The 21,419-nt window shown below is 36.5% G+C and overlaps 1 long non-coding RNA gene across 1 annotated transcript in view; it reads left to right on the top strand.

Annotated features, from left to right (window-relative positions):
* LOC131428458 (uncharacterized) overlaps positions 1–21,419 on the top strand; it is a 112,169-nt gene that overhangs the window by 12,342 nt on the left and 78,408 nt on the right. Inside the window, exon 2 of the long non-coding RNA XR_009229384.1 lies at positions 19,894–19,920. This is a non-coding gene — a long non-coding RNA (uncharacterized LOC131428458). The remainder of the gene's footprint in view (positions 1–19,893; positions 19,921–21,419) is intronic.

Genomic DNA, 21,419 nt, shown 5'->3' with positions numbered 1-21,419 from the left:
TCGGCATATTTGATCTGAAATGTATATGAATATCGCAATAATAATTTAATGTCGTTATCGCTCAGCGAAAACGACATAAGTAGTATGTATTACTCATATTTGCATGTATATAAATCATAAGTGGCATAGTATCCGCAATAGTTCCTCCGAAGAAACAAAATTGTTCGTATAAATATATTTGACAGCTTAACAATAAAAGTAGATTATGGAAGGCAAAAGAGAGCAAAATCCTGGCATTACATTCCTTATGTGGGATTCGGCCCTTCTTTTTCAACTGCCTCAGTGTAGCACTGCACCGGTGTAGTGCAAATTAAAAACGAAAACGCTATAAGAATCCTTCCAGGTCGGGACTCGAACATACGGCAGCTGGCTTGTAATACCAGTGCCCTATGCATTGAATCGCCAACCCGGGCATTATGCAAGGCGCTTTCTATGTATAATGAACATTAATTTGTAGTTTTCTACTAACTAAACAGATCGTAGGTTCCCATGCCTTCATTTTGAATTACTCCCTAAAAATTATAAATACCAAAAAATATAATAATTAGGGTAACGACTTCCTATTTCATGTCATTTAAACGGACGTTACCTCAAAAACCTGATATAGCCACTAACATCACTATAATTATTGCATTGTCTTGTTTTGATCGCCTTGCTTCACATTGGGAACTGATTAACATTTATTGGAAGTGAAACTAATATTAAAAATTTTTTTAATTCACCTAGTGGTGCACATTTTTTTCAAATTTGAATAAAATCAAAAACTTTCTTTGGGTATAAACTATCATAACCATTTTAATTTGCAAACAGTTATGTCAAGTTAATATACAGGGTCCGCCATTGAACTTTTTTTAAACATCAAATAAAACACAAACGGTTCATCCGATTTCAAAATTTATTTTTTTTTATTAAAAAAGTACAATCATTTCGATTAATTGTGGAATATAATTTCATTCAAATAGTTGCCTCGGCTGGCCTTGCAATACGCCATACGGTCGGTCTAGTTTTATAGTACATATTCGATTGTATGCAGCTTTATTTCAGCTATGCCTGCACGAATGTTGTCCCTCAAGGCTTGAATTGTCTCTGGCTTATCCACATAACACTAATCTTTGACAGCCCCCCAAAGATAATAGTCTAACGGCGTCAAATCACAGTTCCGAGGCGCCCAAACGACATCCAAATTTCAACTGATAATTCGATCTTCGAAGACTGTGCGCAGAAGATCGATCGTAGCGTTGGCTGTGTGGCCTGTGAACGCCGTCTTGTTGGAACCAAATGGTGTCCAAGTCTTCCTCTTCAAGTAACGAAAGAACCAATCGCTAATCATGGCGCGGCAGCTCTTGCCATTGACCTTGGCGGCGGCTCCTGCCTTATTTTCGAAGAAAAATGGCCCAATGATGCCGCCACACAAAAATCCGCACCAAACCGTCACTCTCTGAGGATGCATTGGCTTCTCCATGATAACGTGCGGGTTTTCCGTCCCCCAGATGCGACAATTTTGCTTATTAAAATACCCGCCGAGATGAAAATGTGCCTTATCCGAGAAGATAATTTTTTCGCACACATTCCGCAACATTACCACGATTTTCAAAGTAAAACTGCACTATTTTTACGCGTTCCTCAAGCGTATACACAACCATTTTCGTTCAGCGGAAGGATAAAACTAAGTTTCTGTGAAATCAGAAGTAACATTAAGGTTACCAATGTCGAAATAACCGCTAGTTAAAAAAAATTATGTGGCGGACCCTGTAGATTTAAATGTGGCAACCCTGCACCCTGTGTGCTAGGCGGTGGTGTTTTCTTCTTCCGTACCAGCATGTACCGATGCGTACCGGTTTTGCTTCATTTTGTATGACAGTATGAAAGTTTTGATTCTCATCGCCCTATAATTTCGGAACTGGAAGTCGGATCTGGATGAAATTGTACAGTATCTTTCAAGACACCGAAAGCTTTAATTTAAATAACAATTTGCGAAAATTTGTTTAACCGATGCAGAGAAATCGAAGTCAGTCCGTTAACTTAGCTTATACCGTTTCGTTTTTGAACCTACACGCGGGCGACTCTGACTCCGAGTAAAACGAACACATGGTACGCGCCTAAACAATAACTTATGAAAAAAAAAGAAAAAATAAACAAACTCGCATGGATGCGTAGTGCGACCCGAGAAAATTTTCTGAGCGAAACTACGCGATTGGAGTCCGATCTAGAGCGACCCCAGGCCCAGGTTGCTAAAACAAACACATAAAAGTAGACAAGCCTCTTCATATGAAGCAACTATACGTGAGTTTGTCTCCCAATGATGCGCCTTCAATCAAAATCTGTTTATAAAGATGAAAACAAAACAAACTATGAATTGCCCTAAGTTCCAAATGCTCCAAATTAATCCATGTACACTAAATTTTTATTAGTTAAAATTCCTAATCTATATATAATGAGAATGATAATATCTACGCGATCGATGTTCAACCCATATATTGTTTTCTTTGTGCTTATGGTACCACTTATTATTTTTGTCGCAAAGTAGTTTCTGAAAACCCCAGGTTGCTAAAACAAACTCATCAAAAGCTGTTTTGGCGACTCTGGGTGAGCTCTCGGGCTGCTCTGATCAATGAACGAAAGCGGTATAATACCGTTTTCGTATTTGAACCTAGACTCTGGCGACTCTGACTCCGAGTAAAACGAACACGTGGTACGCGCCATAAACAATAACTCATGAAAAAAAGAAGAAATAAACAAACTCGCATGGATGCATGGTGCAACCCGAGAAAATTTTCTGAGCGAAACTACGCGATTGGAGTCCGATCTAGAGCGACCTCAGGTTGCTAAAACAAACATATCAAACGTTGTTTGGGCGACTCTGGGTCAGCTTTCGGGCTGGTCTGATCAATAAACGAAAACGGTATAAGTCACCATGGTTTAACCAGTGTCAAGTAAAAATACATGTTCGTGCTCATTTTATTTATTCAACAATATAATAAATAAGGCACACTGCATTAGATCTAAGATGCCGAGGGCATATCTTAACAGTACTTAAGACTAGGATATTTTTTTTTAATTATAACATTGTTGTATTTGGTTCACATTGATGTATGGTGATCATCTAAGAGATCCAGTCTTCAGTTGGCGATTGGCATCTTTCATGGGGATTGTCTAGTTGACGTGGGTACTTCGATGGCAGTTTCCTTTTGTTCCTGTGGATCCGTGAGAAATTCCCCCAGGCTACTAAGACCCGGCGGGTGGCCCGCCTGTTGTTAATCGACTGGAGCGGCCTTCCGTGAGCGATGATGGTGATATTACGCAAGAGAATGAAAGAAACATAAAGAAGTAAATGTTGTGGAAAACGGAGTAAAAAGGGTATTAGGAGACGAAATGACTAAGCACGAAAAAGGTCTAATTAGTTGATATCACCCCAGTTTTACATAATAGAAATGTTTCAGAAAGTTGGATTATTCAACCTTCTCTCCTAGCCTAATGTTTCTTATTTTTCTATTGGGAAAAGTTTTGTGTGAGTTTGGCTGGTGTGCTTTCTTCGACACAAAAACAACATCGGCACGATGACAAATTCGGTTTAAACAACATGTCGAGGAGCCGATGATTCTGGAGGCATTCTTCTATAAATATTTGATCGTTGATGGTGCTAGTCATTATATATGGCATGCTGAATTTATCGCACCCCAAGTACTTTACGAAAAATTTCAGGCACATTCAGGCGGAGTTTACTGACGAAAATTTCCAGGCCGTGGATTTGAAGGGTCGTCTGATTGAATGTACGCTTCGTGGTCCATTACAACACATTTAATTGGTTCGGTTGGGTGTCTTCCATGCCTTGTAAACATGAAATCCGGTTCGGAATATTGTACCTTGCTTGCGTTCACGGGGTTGTATTCCTTGTTTTCACCTATGCAATAAAAAGTGATACACAAAAGAATGCGCAGCATTATTCTCGGATATAGTTGTTATGTTAAAAAGAATTTGGTTTGTTTATATGCCTCAAGATGATATTATTATTAAAATTATTTGTAGTAATCATCTTGAATTGTACTTAATATCTCATTCTAGGATCGAAGGAATTTTTCTTAAAATTTTAGTCCTATGCATCTGCAAACCAATCACTGTCAAATGTCGGCTGGAAAGCAAGATCAGCCATTCATAATTATACCATTCACCTAATGATACCACTAGATCCTACTAGAAAAGCTTCCGACTATTCGTTTTGGTGGCAGCTTAGACGGCTCGTTGCGCGAGTCTTGTTCACCCTGGCCGGGCCGATCAGCCCACTGTACGAACCGTTGGGTTTGGTTTTTGCGGGTGAAAATATGAAACTTGAAAGTTGAAACCGCCTGGTAAGTATTGCATTACCCCCCCACACTCTCATTGCATCTCAATGCAATATCGAAAGAAGCTGATGATAGTGAGTCTGTATGGGTGCACCTGTAAAATTGAAGTACAGACACAGCCTGAATCGACGACGAAGACTGCGTATTTTATTTAGATGTGGATTCGCTACATGTCCACAGCTTCGAGAAAGCCGCTGTTCCTCTGTGTGCCGTATCAAAACGAGACACATAAAATAAAACGAATACGAACGAGTATCGAGTCTTCATATTTTACGCCGTCTGTTTGTCGTAGGAAAGGTCATGATAATCAACTATTCTACATGATCAAGAAAAATAGGTACTTGCAACCGACATATACCTGAGTACTGCGAATCGGCCAAGATGCATCAGCGAACGATAACTCAGCATTCCACTATAGTAAATGTTGAGGTGACTGGTGTTTGCCTTGTTCGGTGCTATCTGGTGTCTAGAAGATAAAATATATAAAGTGTCTTCTTTTTTCTCGCTTGCTAACCAGACATCCGAACCACAAAGCAAAGTTCATTCGAATATTAGAAAATACTACCAAAAACTTGCGATCAGTGAAGTGGTGTTGTGCTGCATCACAGTTTCTCGCCAATTTCTATTTATATCACAATTTTATGAAAAATGACTGAAAAACTGTTTCAAAAACAAACCCACCCTGCATACCTCCCAGAGCTTTCGACTATTAAGCCCCACGTGGCTGAGAAGCGAAGGCCGCCATCGTCGTCGAGTCGCCAGTTTGGCGAGGTCTGTCGAAGAAAATATGAAATTTTAACGATTTTTCCAGACTTGGAATGTGGAGCCGGCGCGTGCGCTGTTTCGGTACTCTGCCCCAACAAATGAAGAGTGCGAAATGCTTGCTTGGCCGTTCACACTGCCGACAGCAACTGCAGGGAAGCAACGAGTTTCTAGCGAGTGGAGCCATTGTTAGACCCACGAAGCTGATAACTCCATTTCCGGTGGAGCTTTTTCTCCCATTCTCCTATTTGCTATTCTAACCGAATGGCAACGGTGTACAAAATGTTTTCTTCGCAAACAAAGAGTCCATTTTCCAGCACGATTTCCATTGTTGCAGTTGCGATTGTCCGGTGACTTCATTCCGTAGGTTTGCGTTTTCTTTTTCGTTTGCCCAGTTGTTACCAAACTGCACCTATAAAATGGCCAAACAGATCAACGACTCGTCGTTATTGAATCATGTTCTAATTTTTTTTCCACTGCTTGGTGAATCCTGTTGCGTTATTCTTCCTCTTGAAAATATTGAGCAAATGACTTTCGAAGCTCTACGAGTGGGTAAAAATCGATAAATACAAGTGCAACTGCATTTCACGTTGCTGTGTGGATGACGACGGAGTGAAATTGGGTCATCGTGGCCACAACTGAATGATGAAGTAAATTTGGTCGGTAAGCAGATGATATTGCTCCAACTGTTTTGAATTCAGAATTATGTGATCCAAATCAATATAAAGCACGTCATCTACTTATCGAGGTCTGCGAGTATATCATGAGTGGCTTGTCTTATCATAAAAAACTATTGTTGGAAGCATTCTCATTTAGAAAAAATCATGGAAAATTATGTCTCGTATGCACATAAAAGAAGTGTCACAATATGTGTGTGTGTGTGTGTGTGTGTGTGTGTGTGTGTGTGTGTGTGTGTGTGTGTGTGTGTGTGTGTGTGTGTGTGTGTGTGTGTGTGTGTGTGTGTGTGTGTGTGCATTGAACCTATCCCAAGCCCCACTGTCTGGCATCGGTGTACAGAAAAAAGATGTTCCCATGTGTTTTGGTAATACATGCAAATAACTTTAGTCTAGGGCTCAGGGAGGTGTTAACTCAATCGAATTCCGATGACCAATTTCGTATACAGGGAAAATCGTGTTCCGAGGTCACCGTTCCATCAACCAGCCCCGCCTCAATGCAGTGTTTGCATCAATTGGATTCAACAGTAAAGAACGTCTTTCGATCCCTTGCAAATGTCAAGCAATCCACGCGTATTGAGTTTACTTTTTTCAGTTTTGTATATATGATTAACATTTTCCGATCTTACCAATACTCCAGTTCGCTTCCAATGTCCTAATTCTTACCAATCGTATCCAAATATTCATTCTTCGGAACCAACCAATTACACTCTTGGGACATAGTATGATATTGCACACATCTGAATAATTATGCTATCACATTACAATAAAGGTTGTTTGTACAAACTAGAAATAGGTCGTCAAACCGAAATAGTTGATCTATTTGAAGAATTTTCAAGAAGCTATTATATACGAACCAATTCGCACCCTTTCATTCTGCTACTAGCACAGAAGGCGATAGCATACAGTCGAGGACGTTCTATTGACCAAAGGTCATCAAAGACACACGGGAAGGCATGAGACAGGAACTTGTGAGCACTTATTTATCTCACCTTTTGACGACCATATAAAAGAAGTGTCATAATTCACTTAAAATGTTCAACCAATTATAAATCATGTCATTGACTTTACTGTTGATTTTTCTGAATTTGAAATCGAAACTAAAAAAAAAAAATTTTTTTTTTGGTAATAGATGTTATGATCTGTCTCCGGCTGACAAAAAAATGCGTGCTTCGATTTATTGATTTAGCTCAATCTGTTTGTCAAAAATAACATTGCTCGAGATAATGCTTATTTTTGTTAGTCCGAAAGTTATTCTCCGAATCATAGGGTGTAGGTGTTCTTTTGCACGATTTCTCAATAGATCTACCGAAAAAAGTACGTTCTTTACTGTACTGGCATGTGGCCGGTTGATTTTTGCATGTGACCAGCGATAAGAATTAAAATCTCCCGCTTCCAGTAATCATGTAAGAAGGAATTGTCCTCTCTCCCAATATTTGAGTATCATTTCGTACGCCAGGGAAAAAAAACTTACACTCTTCCCCCTCAATACAAAAAAAGCACTCTACTCCATGTGTCATTGAATAAAGCAATAGTTTATGATTGGGGGAAGGTTATGCATACGCATTTATTGGTATTGTTATATTCGGTCTCGAATTCGGCTACCTCCACTTCGTGTTTGCCAAAGAACCGTATGTTTATTGCAATATTCAATTTGTGCAACTGCAGCTCTTTTCATCAATTCATTTTATTTTAGTGGTAGTGGTAATTTTAATAGACATGAATTCGCCATAATTAAGTTAATTCATTTGGGTTTACAACTAAGCTTGTTCGTCAGTCGTTCTTTTGAAGAAGCATCTATACCTGCTAGATTAATCAGATCGTTTTCTTTTGTTTACTGGTTAAGATATGTGCAAAAATATTAATTTTCATTTAGATAACTCGTTCTGCTCACACCTTTGTAGGGGTATGAGGTGGGACCATCATCATCATCATCACCATCATCATAATCATCATCATCATCATAATCATCATCATCATCATCACAAGGCAACCTTTCATTCTTTAGATTTGCTCATCTCAAAACCGTTTTATTGTTCATTATAATGTATTGTTCACTATAATGTATTATACTTTGCTTTTATCACTGATACTGTAGCGGAATATCAGTTTTGATCAAATCACGTAATTGAACTGACGACGAATTTGAATTTAAACCGTTTCGGGTTGTCATCTAAGATCGATATAATCGGGCGGTCTTCTTAGATATGCTCCGTAGTACTTCAATTGCTCAGGTGATTTGCCGGAGAAGATTGGTTTGTGTCTTGTCTCTGGGAAATATGTTTCCTAAGTTTTCACTTTTACTGTTCTATATTCGTTAGTTCTACTAGTATTGCTTTCACGAAATATTTCCGAACAACACCGGGTAGTCCAACTACTATTTTATAGAATCAGTATCTGAATTATTTGGGTTGAGTTTTCAATGTTTGATATTGACTATGTATTATAAAATCTTCATACATTATGGCATATAAGTAAGTTTTCAGTGACAAACTAGGTGGCGGTGTGAGTTTATAAATGCGTCTGCTGTTTTATATCAATGACATCATTTTATCAAGATATCACATTTTACGAACAAATTGACGTACTACCTTGATCATAAAGTTTTCGGAATTCATCCAGAAAAAAAGGAATTCAGCAGATTCTCGACATTTTCTGAAACGTTCGTGTCACAGATAAACGATTGTTTTCTTCGGAGTATCGTTGCCGAAACACTCTTCTAGCATTTGGAATGTCGTCGCATTTTTGAAACCGTTTTTAACCCAAAATTTAATGCAAACTCGTTGTTGCAAATTCAATTCCACAAAACAGTACAAAATCGAGGACACGCACAATAGCAAATATACTCAATACAGTGTAACTTTCTCAACTGTTCAGGTATCGTGCTGAAAATTTGATAGAATATCAATGACAGATGTGGCAACTTAAAAAATATCTGAGAGCGCCACACGATGGTGATTCCGGGAACTTTTCGATCAATGTAGTATTTTTTGCGATCATGGCGTTCTATGCCAAGTAGGTGAGAGAAATGTCACATTCGTGCACGCCAAAATAGCAGCACTGCGCATCCATGCAATTGACAATTGATTGATATGTTCAATGTGATACCGTGTGATGGAGTAGCTGAACTGAAAACTGATTTCTTTCTAATGCCGTTTTTCATTGAAAAACACTGGTGATGTGGATTGCTCTGGTTTTGCACTTTCGAGCAGAAATGCAACATTCTGACGGTGTTTCATTGCCATTTCTGCTCGAAAGTGCAAAACCAGAGCAATCCACGCCACCAGTGTTTTTCAATGAAAAACGCCATAAGCTTCCAGGGTATGTTTATATCTAACTTTGGGTCGATGCGGTTTCAGCTGACTTCATATTTACACGCTTGTCATACACTTTTTTATGTGTGTATGAAATATTGCTTTCTAATTTTGAAAATGTTGAAATGTTACTTTTCTTTACGTTTCGTCTTAGACTCGTCAGTGCAGAGCAGTTCAAATTAAACTGCTTAGTGCAAGCTTAAACAGTTCAACTTGAACCGCTAAGCAGACGTAAAGTTAATGCTATTTCCAAAACACTTTTTAATTGGCACCGAAGTGCCGTGCTGAACGAAAAACGTTATTTTCGACTAATACTGGCCGATTCAGGTATGGTCAGTTAGGGGTTGACCTAAGTTTGTGCTTAGGGAAATGTTGTTGAAAAAGCCCCTAGAAAGTGCAACTGAAAGTCACCGAATGTTGTACAAGACTACAAATATTGCAAGGTGAAGTATTACAACATTTATCAGTAAACACAACAAAAAATTATGAAATTTACAGGTGACGCAGATCCTCATAGGACACATTTCATAAGAACGTAATACGTGAAACGACTGAATTTTACAAGAATGATATAAATATACGTCAAACATATCACGCCTTTCAAGCAAACATGTTTTAACACTTAAAACTGTAAAATTGAGTTATTTTAACGTTCATATATGTCGGTCTCAGAAGACGTAAATTTACACGACTTTTTCTAGGTGTGAAAAACAACTTGCCAACTTAAGGCTCGTTTGCCCACATTGTTTCAAAAACGGACTGAATAATGAATTCTTATCCGGCTGCTTAGGTGACTTCCTCCATTCCATTACACTCCAGCTAGAGGTTAGGGTCATTGTTTGGCAATTGATCTAGTTTGGAAATCTCATAGCAAACACTTCCGTTTCCGCAGATACAATTCTATAATCGACAACTAAAAAACCAAGTAAAACCGAAATTTGTCTCTGCAGCGGGGTTGACATTAGGACAACCAAAAAACATGCTTTACTGAAATCAATTCCCTCACTTCGTTGACAAGAAATATGCAAAGAATTCAGATTTACAATAATTTTTAAAACGAACATGTGGAAATTCCTAATAAATTTTATAAAATAATGCTTCACGATCAAGTCTTAAAGAAATCGAAGTGAGTTCCGTTTTTACAGTTTTTCTTCACTTTGGGAACTTTTGGTCCCAAGTAGGTTTATACAGGGCGCTCCATCTTTTATGTCGGTATGTAAACATTGAATAACTTTGAGAAAAAACAACCGATTTCTATAAGTGATGTATTTTATTCAATTTTGTTCCTTACAATTTTTTGGACTAGTTAAAAAAACAATATCAATCAAGTGGCCACTTTTATTAGCAAATATACAATGATTCCTTTTTTCTGCGTTTGTCATAACCTTTTCGAGCATCTCGGGTGTTATACACACTTAAATTTTTTAGCTGAGTCTCGGCAAAAAAATGCCGAGATTCGCACAGCTGAGGAATCAGTAATCATCTCGGCAAAAATTAAAATTACTGAACTTCTCGGCACCCTCAAATTTGACAAACGTCAAATATTGCCGAAATCGTCAGCAGAAGATTTACTGTTTGTTCAGTTAAACTTTCACTGAGTATTCAGTAACGCAATGGAAAAAAAAAGAAAAACGAAAAAATAAATTCCTGTATCATCAGTAATTAAAAAGTTAACTGACTAATTTAGTTCGTGATTTGTCAACATTATAAACAGGCCGTTCGGGATCAAAAATTCATTTTATTTACACTTAAAGGAGACTGACAAATTTGTTGCCGGTAGTGCTAAAAGGCCTCTACCTGAAAACAAGTGGCATAAAATATTTTTAAAAAAATGTCGGAAGGCTCGCATTCAATACCGAATACTGTATAAGCCATGCAAAGATCATTAAATGTTGACAGTATTCCCGGTCCCGCGGAAATTACTACATCTTTTCAAATTAGAGAGCAGTCTCCTTCGCCAAATTCCTCAGACATCACTACTAATAGCGACGCTTCCGGATGCGGCCACTTTGAGTCGAGCTGGAAATATGAAAATAAAAATAGTGTTTTTATTCCATGATAACTTCACGACAATAAAAATAGGCAATAGAAGTTGCTTTCTATATAAAAAAGAATGTGTTGCAATCGTACTTACTGAATAGATCGTAGATTCTTACGTCTTCCTTACTAACAGTTTCTAAAATATCCATTTTTTCACTAGAAAATTTCACCAGAAAATAACCGCGCAATGCGAAGCGAAAATGTAACGCGGCAGTAAATGACAGCTGTCGTGCTGAATCTCGGCAACAGCTAGCGCATATTCCGAAATCTCGGCAAACGTCTCTGCTGATGTCGGCATATCTGTTGTTTACTGATAAATTCAGCAAGCAATTATGCCAAATTTCGGCAAAGTGAAGCATTTTACCGAAGTATCAGTGAATGCATTTAACGAAGTTCAGAAACATGCGTATTGATTACTGAGTAATCAGCAAAGTTAGGTGTTGCCGATCAGTTTCGGCATTTGGTTATGCCGAGCTCAAGAAATGGTTTTAAGTGTGTAGGATCGATTTCAGCACGATTGTTTGCCTAGAGCTCGTCAATAGTTTGAGGTTGAGTTGGCGTAAACTTTGCTTTTCAGAGAGGAGTAAATAAGGTGATAAGATTCCTTTTCCCACGATATTTCTTCCGATATGCACGTTAACTTATCACAATGTAACGACTGTTTTCGATGTAAAGTTTCAGCGCGTTGTTTCAGTGTGAAGCGATCCGTGGCAAAAATTGTACTGAGTTGACGTTTCCAAAACATATCTGATGCAATCGCTCGGTTGGTAAATGTGAAAGTTACTCAGCGTTTACGTACCGACATTTGTCCCGGGTTGGCGGTTCAATGCATAGGACGCTGGTCTTACAAGCCAGTTATCGTATGTTCGAGCCCCGACTTGGAAGAATCCTTAGTGTCAGTAGGATCCATAGTACTAGCCATGCAATGATTCTGTACACTAAGAATCGGCTGCGAAGTCTGTTAAAACAGAAAGGCCAAATTCCACCAAAGGAATGTAATGCCAAGACTTTGCTTTGTACCGACATGAAAGATGGAACATCCTGTACGATTGGCGCAAAATGAGCTATGTTGTGTGGAAATTTTATTGAGCCGTGTGCTCCACTATTTCGGACCACATACTTATACCGTTTTTCATTGAAAAACACTGGTGGCGTGGACTGCTCTGGTTTTGCACTTTCGAGCAGAAATGCAATATTCTGACGGTGTTTCATTGCCATTTCTGCTCGAAAGTGCAAAACCAGAGCAATCCACGCCACCAGTGTTTTTCAATGAAAAACACCATTAATTGAATATGGACGTCAATTGAACAGCATATCTGTTTCTTAAGTAATTTTCTTTTATATAAATTGTGTTCTATCCCGTCAGATCAAATTATTGAATAGTCTTGTATAGACACACGAGACTAATATATGGAATTTTACAGAGAAATTATTATACATTAGAAGGCATATTAACGTGGACAGGTTCTTCAATAATGCATAGTTTTTTTAATAATCCATAAAAGTATTACTCCAATTTCCGGACTTGAACCATGGATGCGATTTAAAAAAAAATGTCAAGCAGAAACAGGATTGAGGTGTAATATAAGTGGCAAAGTCAAATTATAACCGTAATCTCAAACGGTAAATCTGCCTAACTCTAAACGTAATAGAAACTCACGTTGAATCTGTAAATTACCTTATAAATCATTTTCTGATGCTCACCTTTTAGTGAAATTTTTAAATCATTTGTTAATGTTATAATATCCGCTGTAGCACCACTACTCTTTCACTAAGGTGTTGTTCAAATTGTAAATATTACACCTAAGTGAGAGGGTAGTGACGTGATGATAAACAATAGAATTGAATGGTGTCATAAAAGATGGAATTGGGTCTTAATGATAATTTACAAGCACAACGGTTGATTAAAAAACATCAAAAAATAGCATGGCAAATTTTTGAAAAATTATGCATGTAGACTGTTATCAATGTTTAGAAGGTTTCTTGCAAGATATTCGAAAGACAAAACTACACCGATCAGAAATCTATGCAATGTCTCATTTCTTTAAAATTTGAGTTTTATAAAAATATAGACGTCAAAACAACGGTATTCGATATAAAAATTTTTGAAGAACGTAGAATCAAAAATAACAATTTACTTTTTTGCATATTGTTTAAAGATAAAATTGATCGGTTATTCCAACAATTTTTATGTATAAATGAGAGTATAAGAAATTGAAGAGTGCTTGAGTTCGACTAGATTAACATAAGTAAAGTACTAAGTACAATTAAAAAATGTAGTAAATTTGGAATAAAAATGATCTTCTGATAATTCTTCAGTCTGAATGAATTTTGAATCCGAGTAAATTCATGATTGCTAGAAATAATTTGTATCCAAATATGAATTTTGGGTGGGACAAAGTTCTCCGGGACAGCTAGTACAAAATAAAAGCAAAAGAAAACTCAATAATGCACAATTTATTCCTGTTTTATTTTTTACCGAGTAAACATTAAAGTTTTTACTATCAATTTCGGAAATAATTGACATTTACCAAATTTTACGATACCCCGAAATTTTACATATTGCCAAGACGATTAAAGAGCACCCTGCAGTGCCAATCTCGGCAATCTTTTCACCGAGACTCAGCAATAAAATATAAGTGTGTAGGATAATTTTTCTTCTTAAACCTCGGCAAGCTAAAATGTATCGAGAAATACACACTGTAATATAAGTCGCGTAACTGAAATGTTTTTTTCTATATCGGGCTAAAGAACAAACATAAAAACTGGACAAGCAGACTATTGCCGCCATGAATTACTCGTAGATTGCTTCTTCTAGCTCGCGCATAACAGAATCGATCATTGAACGTCGAAGTAGGTTCGAGAAAAAGGTAGTGATCGCATCCAAACATTTAAAACAAAAAAAAAAATAACGCTAGAGGTAAGACATTATACCCATCCGATGAACGAGGTGGGACAGACAGAAACTTGTCGAAGTTGCAGGAAGTATAGGAAGAAAAATAAACCTCGCGATAACCCATGTCGTGACTAGAAGACATAACATCACAAAATGAAGCGCTCGTTTTTTCTTTCTTCCAGTGCCCTCCCATCTCGGTAACGCGCTACACTTCAATCCGGTTGATTTGAGCTTAGGCCAGCGGCAGTCGGCTCGGTCATACCACAGCAGAGTAAAAAAAATTCGAACGGGGAAACAACGCTTGTCAAAATGTCAGCCATTTTAGGTTTCTTCGGTTGCGGCTTTCGCTTGCCGGCACCCACCGAAAGTAGGCCCCCTCTCTCTTACCATCGCTGCCAAAGCGTGGTGCGGCGAGTGATTTGATTTTGTTTGCACCTTTCTTGCCTTTCTCGCCTCACTACGCCGATGCTGCTACGATTGGACTATCGAAACTGACAGTTAGTCGGCGTCAGCATCATAGAACTTCAGACCAATCAGGGCGCGTTTCAGTCTAGCGTCACGACTTACACCGGGGTGTCAGAAACGTTACCGAGAACGGTTGGTGCAGTTTAAAAGTGGTTCGGTACACGATCATCTTCGTGCTGAAACTATCGTTTAGTTTTAGGTTCTCGTCAATTATGGACATCAATTGCAACGTTTATGCAGTTTTTGTACTGATGATCGCTTTTCAATCGCTTATCGGTTCGGATGTACTCGTTTAAATTTGATCCGATTGATGAGATTTAGTAAATTGTAATTTAAAGAACTATAATTACTAGTCGTATAGGTTTTCAAATGTAAACAAATCGAAATTTATTTCTATTGACTGTGGATTCTTTTCTTGTATTTTTTTACTACGTCAGGCAAAGTGCTCTCAGTATTGATTATATTGACCCATGAACGACGGGAATATTTTTTATTTGTTCCATTGTATCTTTCTAAAAATAGTTTGCGAGTTTCCAAACTTTCTTTGGAGCTTCTTGTCACTCAGGATCTTCGGTTGTCCGGTCTTTTTATACAATGCTCTGATTGTTATCTAACAGTTCCAAGATGTTGTAGACGCCGGAACAGGCGTATCCGGCCTCCACAAAGTGCCGCACGATGTCCGCTTTCGACGTGACAAGGTGCCGTTATTTGAACGCGCACGCTTCTGAACGGAGTTGCTTTACTGGTTTTGCCATCACGGTTAGAGTTCTACTAATGGAGCTGTTCAAATTTTGTCTGTTGACTCAACGAATTTTTTAGCGCATCTCGCCAAAGAACAGCTTCTTGGGATAGAGATGATTTGGGTCGGTGGATGCACTCAGTTATCCTTAAAATATCGACAAAGGCATGGTTCAGAGGGCTCGATGTAAGTAGGGACTTCATTCGTGTGATGTCCAGACTCATGTCCAATCACTACACGTTAGATGCACATCTCCTTCGAATTGGACTTTCCGAGACTAATCATTGTACTTGTGACGAAGGTTATCGCGATATTGATCATGTCGTTCGAACATGCGGTGAGTATCGTGATGTCAGATCTCAACTAATAAATTCATTGCGTACTCAAGGTAGACTATCCAATGTCCCAGCTCGCGACATTCTTGTTTGAAACTTCATTATCATTTCATTAAGTCCATTGGAGTTCCAATTCAAGGCCATCGTCTAAGTACCATGCGCGCGGGTGGTTTTGGGAAATTTCCGATGAAAATTTTAAAACGTTTAACTTTTTAAAATTTTTTAACTTTTTAAACCAAAAACATACAGACCTTTGAAAAGCTTTTATCTATCTGCAGGATAAAAATGGCTGAAAAATTCGGGAGTATTCCGAGTCTTATCAAAAATAGTTCTGAAAAAATAAGTTTTTTTGTGATCTTTCACAAATATTTGAAGAAAAAAATTCGATAGTATGAATTTTTTTTCAAATAAACCAAAACAAAAAAATCATTGTAGGGTAAGGGCTCCCTATTTCATCTCAGCTCCAAATTCCATCTCATTCCTTCACCTCATAACTTTGAACATTAATCATATCTTTAAACGTACCTGAACAAAACTGTGGAACGTTTTAAAACATTTATTCTAGGTTTTGCCACACATAGTTTAAAAACCTTCAACGATCGCTTTTTTCATTTAAAATAAACTCGCTTCTTGATTTAGGAACCACTTTCGTCTGAAGTTTTACAATTCATCACGTTTCTGTATATTTATTAATCGATTCGTCTCAAAACATGATCACTATTTCACATAATTACACAACTATTCAATGTTGGATGACGTTATAGGTAGTAATGTTCACTTTCCACGTGTTTATTGAACAATTAAAGACTTCTGAAATTACCTGAACAATAAAAGTAATGAAAAATATGAGATGAAAATTTGCACTTAATTCACTTGATTGCGGTTTTTTTTCATCTCATTTCGTATCGCAAGGTTGCCAAGTTTTCTCATAATGTTAAATAAAAAAAATATTTTTTTTTCTTTAAATTATCATCAACAAGTATTTTTTGGTATCCGTGACATTAGTTTAATTATATCATTGATATTTATATATATAAATAAAACTGTTTTGGATTCTAATATTACCAAATAGAGCGTGTTAAATACTAATCAAATAACCATTGTGACAAATCTAGTAGCACTGGTTTCATTCTTGTTTATCAGTGTTCATCACCAAATATTTGCACAAAAGATTTCCTTTTTAACATGTGATTTGTCCGTTGATTAATAAACTTTTAAAGAAGTACTGCAATCAAATACTATTAGATACTCAGAGAGAAAAGTCTAACGTTTTACTTCTCACTTTTTATGAACCTTTACAAATCTGTATTAAATTTAGAAAATCTGTAATCTGATTTAACGAACGAGAACGCAAGAATCTATACAATACAGATAAATCTGTATGAATGGCATCTCTGTTTCTGCATTTTGTTTTTAGAAGGGCTAATGCCTCAATAGTAACAATTTTTTTTTGTTTTTTTTTTAAGTTCTCTAAATTAACTGCAGAGTAAAATTTTAAATTTGAAACGAAAGGTAATAAAAACGATCCAAAAAATTTTAAACGTCGAAATGATTTCGAAATGATTTCTAACTGTTTTTTTTAAATATCGTGTGTTGTATCATAGTTGGCATTAGGCCCTTTTTAAGGAAAATTATGACATTCTGAGTCTGAGAGTGCAATAGTGCAATATTTTGGTTTTGATTGCTGTCGCCATTACTAATTTATGGGATGAATAAAGGACCAACGATAGGATAAATATAAAACCTTTGAGATGAAATTAGGAGCACAGTAGTGAACATATCAGAAGTGCTTTTAGCTGATTTTTAATTATTATTTTAATTTCCAAGGAATATGAATCAATTCCCAATGTGGAGCAAGGCGAATTAAGCAGAAATATGCAAAAATCGTAGTGATTTTGATGGCTGAATCAGGTTTTTAAGGTTACGTCCTTACAAATGAGATGAAATAGGGTGCCCTTACCCAATATTGCCTTATGAAATTAACGCATGTATGAAAAAAATTATAATTGTGGGGGACAAAGTTCATAACGATTGTTTCGATCTTCCTGGTAGTTTCCGTGCACAAGTTGTCACATTAATGGGTTACACACTTTCCGGTTTGAGAAAAGAAGCCCAATCTTTTGATTACGCAAAGAAATGAATCAATGATTTTATTTCAAGGAATTAAAAAATTATCGAACAGTAGTGGAGAGTGGGGCAAAAAAGTACATTTTCAGCATTAATTTTTTTCGGGTGTTAAATTGTCACACACATACATGTAATTATTTTCATTTTGTTGGGTTATCTCTTCCTCTTGATTTAAATAATTTTTGTCTGAAAATAAAAATTTTATGACCTTTTTACCGTAGTGTATTTTTTATCATTTTGCCCACCGTGGGGTAAAATGGAAAATTAACTGAAAAACAATTTTTAGCTCAAATTAATATGGAAAAGTTAGGAGGTGCCTTAATGAAGAAATCCATTGCAATAAGCAATTACGGTTTTTTTTTTTCGTATATATTTACAAATCATTTTTGTGAAATATATAAAAAATTATCTTTGACAAATTTAGGACTTTTCTGTTGAATGACTAAAATCTCTTTCTTCTTCTAGTCTCATTATTCTCATTATATCCCCGATAAGATCCATAAGATTCACGAAAAAATCATGTCAACTGGTGAATCCATTAATGTACTATTTTATGCTTTTTAATTCATGGAAATAACATCATTTTCACACTTTCTAAAGTAATCAAAAGAACGGGCTTCTTTTCTCGAACCGGTAGGTATATTATCCCATAAGCTGATTTATGCCTTAGCTAACAATTAACAACATGTTTTCAATAACTTATAAACGATTTACAAGGATACTTTTATGCTACTTGTAAACTCGAACATCATGCATAGTTTTGTTCGAAGGAAGGTCATGTCCATGTGGAGTTTAATCATTCAGTTTCATAATTTTTCTATAATTAGTGCTACGATGCCTACTGAGCAAACTTTTCATTACATAGTTGTATGAGCAAATCATTTTTTCAATCCGGTTTCCTCGTTAGTTAAAAAACTCAACAAAGAAAGCCGGCGAACGACCGTAACAAGGTTAAAGCCGGGTATAAATAAACGATATAAAAAAGCAAAGAATATCATCGAATCAAGATTCTGATGAAGCATTATAAATACCTAACTATTAGTTTTGGTCAAATGAATTTTATTCATTTTCCTAATATCAATATGTGCTTGGTGTTTTGGAAAACCATCAGTATATTGAATCGTTTTACTATTGTATGTTAATAATAGCACACTTTGAAGCAATAAAAATATGTAAATTTTCTTTGGTTTTTTTTTAAACGGCCGTTGTTTTCTTGAAATACACAACGGCGGCCCTATATATCTGTAGATGAATTTTTGAACATCTCTTAAGATTTATTGTAAAAAAGTCGTTTTCCCGATCACATGAATTCGTCCGAAGTTGAAGTCTACAGTACATCCAGATGATATATCCTATTATTAGGGAAGTTCGAGTTTCCGATATTTTAGGAGTTTTCAAAATTTAACTACACTTAGACAGCATATAAATATATAAACAAGACAACTTTTGTTTCTGTTATTTTTATTCGTAAACTAGTATTATTCATTTACCCTTTATTTAAACCCAGATTTAAGGTAAACTAATAATGTTCTTTTAACAATTGTTATATAATTACTGTGAAACTAATACTTTAACCGCAGCCCGAAAGTCGGAGTGACATAAAGCATTTGAATCAATTCGTCGAGATTGAAAACTATCAAAATGCCAAAACATGTAAATTTCAGTTGCAGGGGTTTAGCAGAGTTTCATTTGAGAAATATAATAATCGGGAGAAAATAGTCACCATCATATCTATCACTTTGGTAAACTAGCCAATAGGCGTTTATAAAAGCACTCTTCAAACCGGGGTAAAAACGAAATAAAAAGGCAATCTTTGTTCTAGTTTTTACTGTTAACGTTCCCGGTTAAAAAAAATCGTTGGCTGATTTTACCACGCGTACAGTTGACTTGCCAAACGAGATACTTTGCAGCATAATTTTATATTTTCTGTTCCTTAACCTTAGTCTCTAGGCTTCCTTTATCCTACGTATTGTAGAATTAATTACCAGGGATTTGACAGTTGACTTAGCAGGATTCACTTTTTTAGACTCATCCACTTTTTTAGCCACATCTCTGACCCGAAGAGGTGAATGACAACAAGATCCAAGCATCTTTGAAAAATAATGAACAATAATTTCTGGTCACAAAGTTAGTTTATACGTCAATAAAAAAAACTGTACCGAAAATATTTGCTAACGATATTTCTCTTTACTTTATTACAGATCACCAATTTCTCCAGAACTTGCTTGGTAAGTGTAATATAGTGTATTAATCATTGATTTCCAATCTCTTGTATATGTTTACTATTTGTTGAGATCTCTCATAAATTTATACCAGTCAAAGAATAGAATAAAATGTTCTTCTAGAGAGAAAAATAAGTACTGTTCTCAATTGATGGTCTATCCATAAAATTCAATCTAAAATGTTAATGAAACTTCAATCTAAGTTACAACAAAAGTCTGACGTAAATTGTTGATACTTTGCAAGAATTGTTGTAAATTCGGTCAATACTTGAAGTAATTCGCCTCTTTAGACCAGAAAAGCTTTCTGGCCCCTTCTCTTGGGTCTCGCCTGCGGCGGGGTCACCATTGTCTAATCTTCCATTCACTCAGTATGTACACAAAATAGGTGTAATTCTTGAAGATTTAGATCCTTTTTCAAACAAAAAAAAAATTTGTGAACTTCACAGCGGGCGCAACGATTATCATAGACGTTGTCTGTTGTACGCACAGATAGGCAAATGACTACTGAAGTGAAACAATACCTAATATAGCTGCGGGAGTAGTGCACAAATTTGAACGTGCTACCTTTTGTCGATTTTGAATTTCAAACGAATGTCCCTTACTTTTCGAAGACTGACAAATGCCTTATCGGCAACATATGATATTTTCAGAAGTTTTCAGAATACGATGTATTTTAGAAGTTTTGGTTTCAACAAACAAGTACCCACCAGCTACCAAATGAGAAACATCCATCTCAACATGAATATATGAATATTTATTGCGTGTTAGGTTTGAAATAACGTGGAAACATCCGACATAAATTCAATTGTTTTTTTGTTGTTGTTCGTGAATGCATGTATTCTCCACTAATATTATCAAAAAGAGTGGTGTGTCTCGTCAAATGTGATGAATTTATTTGCACAGTTAGCTTCCATCTTTACCAGAATCCCCTGAATTAATGGATCATCTCTAAGAGCTTCCGTTTTCATTTGCAACGTAAATTGAATTTTTGTATTCAAGATAAACTAGCAGCCATTCTCAATTAGGTTGAAATGATTATTTCTATCAATCGCGAGGCAATAATTCGAAAACAAAAGCATCAATTATGAAATAAAATAACCGCTTTTTCTCACATACAAACCAACACACGCATGTACAATCCCAATGCAAACAGAAAAACCAGGGGGAAGAGCAAGTGCAACAAAGTTCAAAAAACCGATTGAACGACCAGAGAGTTAACGAAAAGACGGAACGCACAACCACCAAAATGCACAAATGCATCGGAAAAAGGAAAAAAAAAACAAAAACCAACGTGAACCAGCGAAATCCCAGTTCATACGACAATGAGAAGTGAAACAAAAACTGCGAGCGATTGTTCGACTTTTGTTTGTATTTTTATGCTGGCAGATTTTTGGTTCACGGCAGCATCGCACTATGCGTGTTATGAGAGGATGCAGGGGTCGTTCGAAAATAAAAATGCTCTGCTGAACCAATGAATATTTCTTACAGAGGCTGTTATGATTTGA

Source organism: Malaya genurostris, chromosome 2, assembly GCF_030247185.1.
Source record: "Malaya genurostris strain Urasoe2022 chromosome 2, Malgen_1.1, whole genome shotgun sequence".
NCBI lineage: Eukaryota > Metazoa > Arthropoda > Insecta > Diptera > Culicidae > Malaya > Malaya genurostris.
This window is presented reverse-complemented; position numbering and strand designations above follow the sequence as displayed.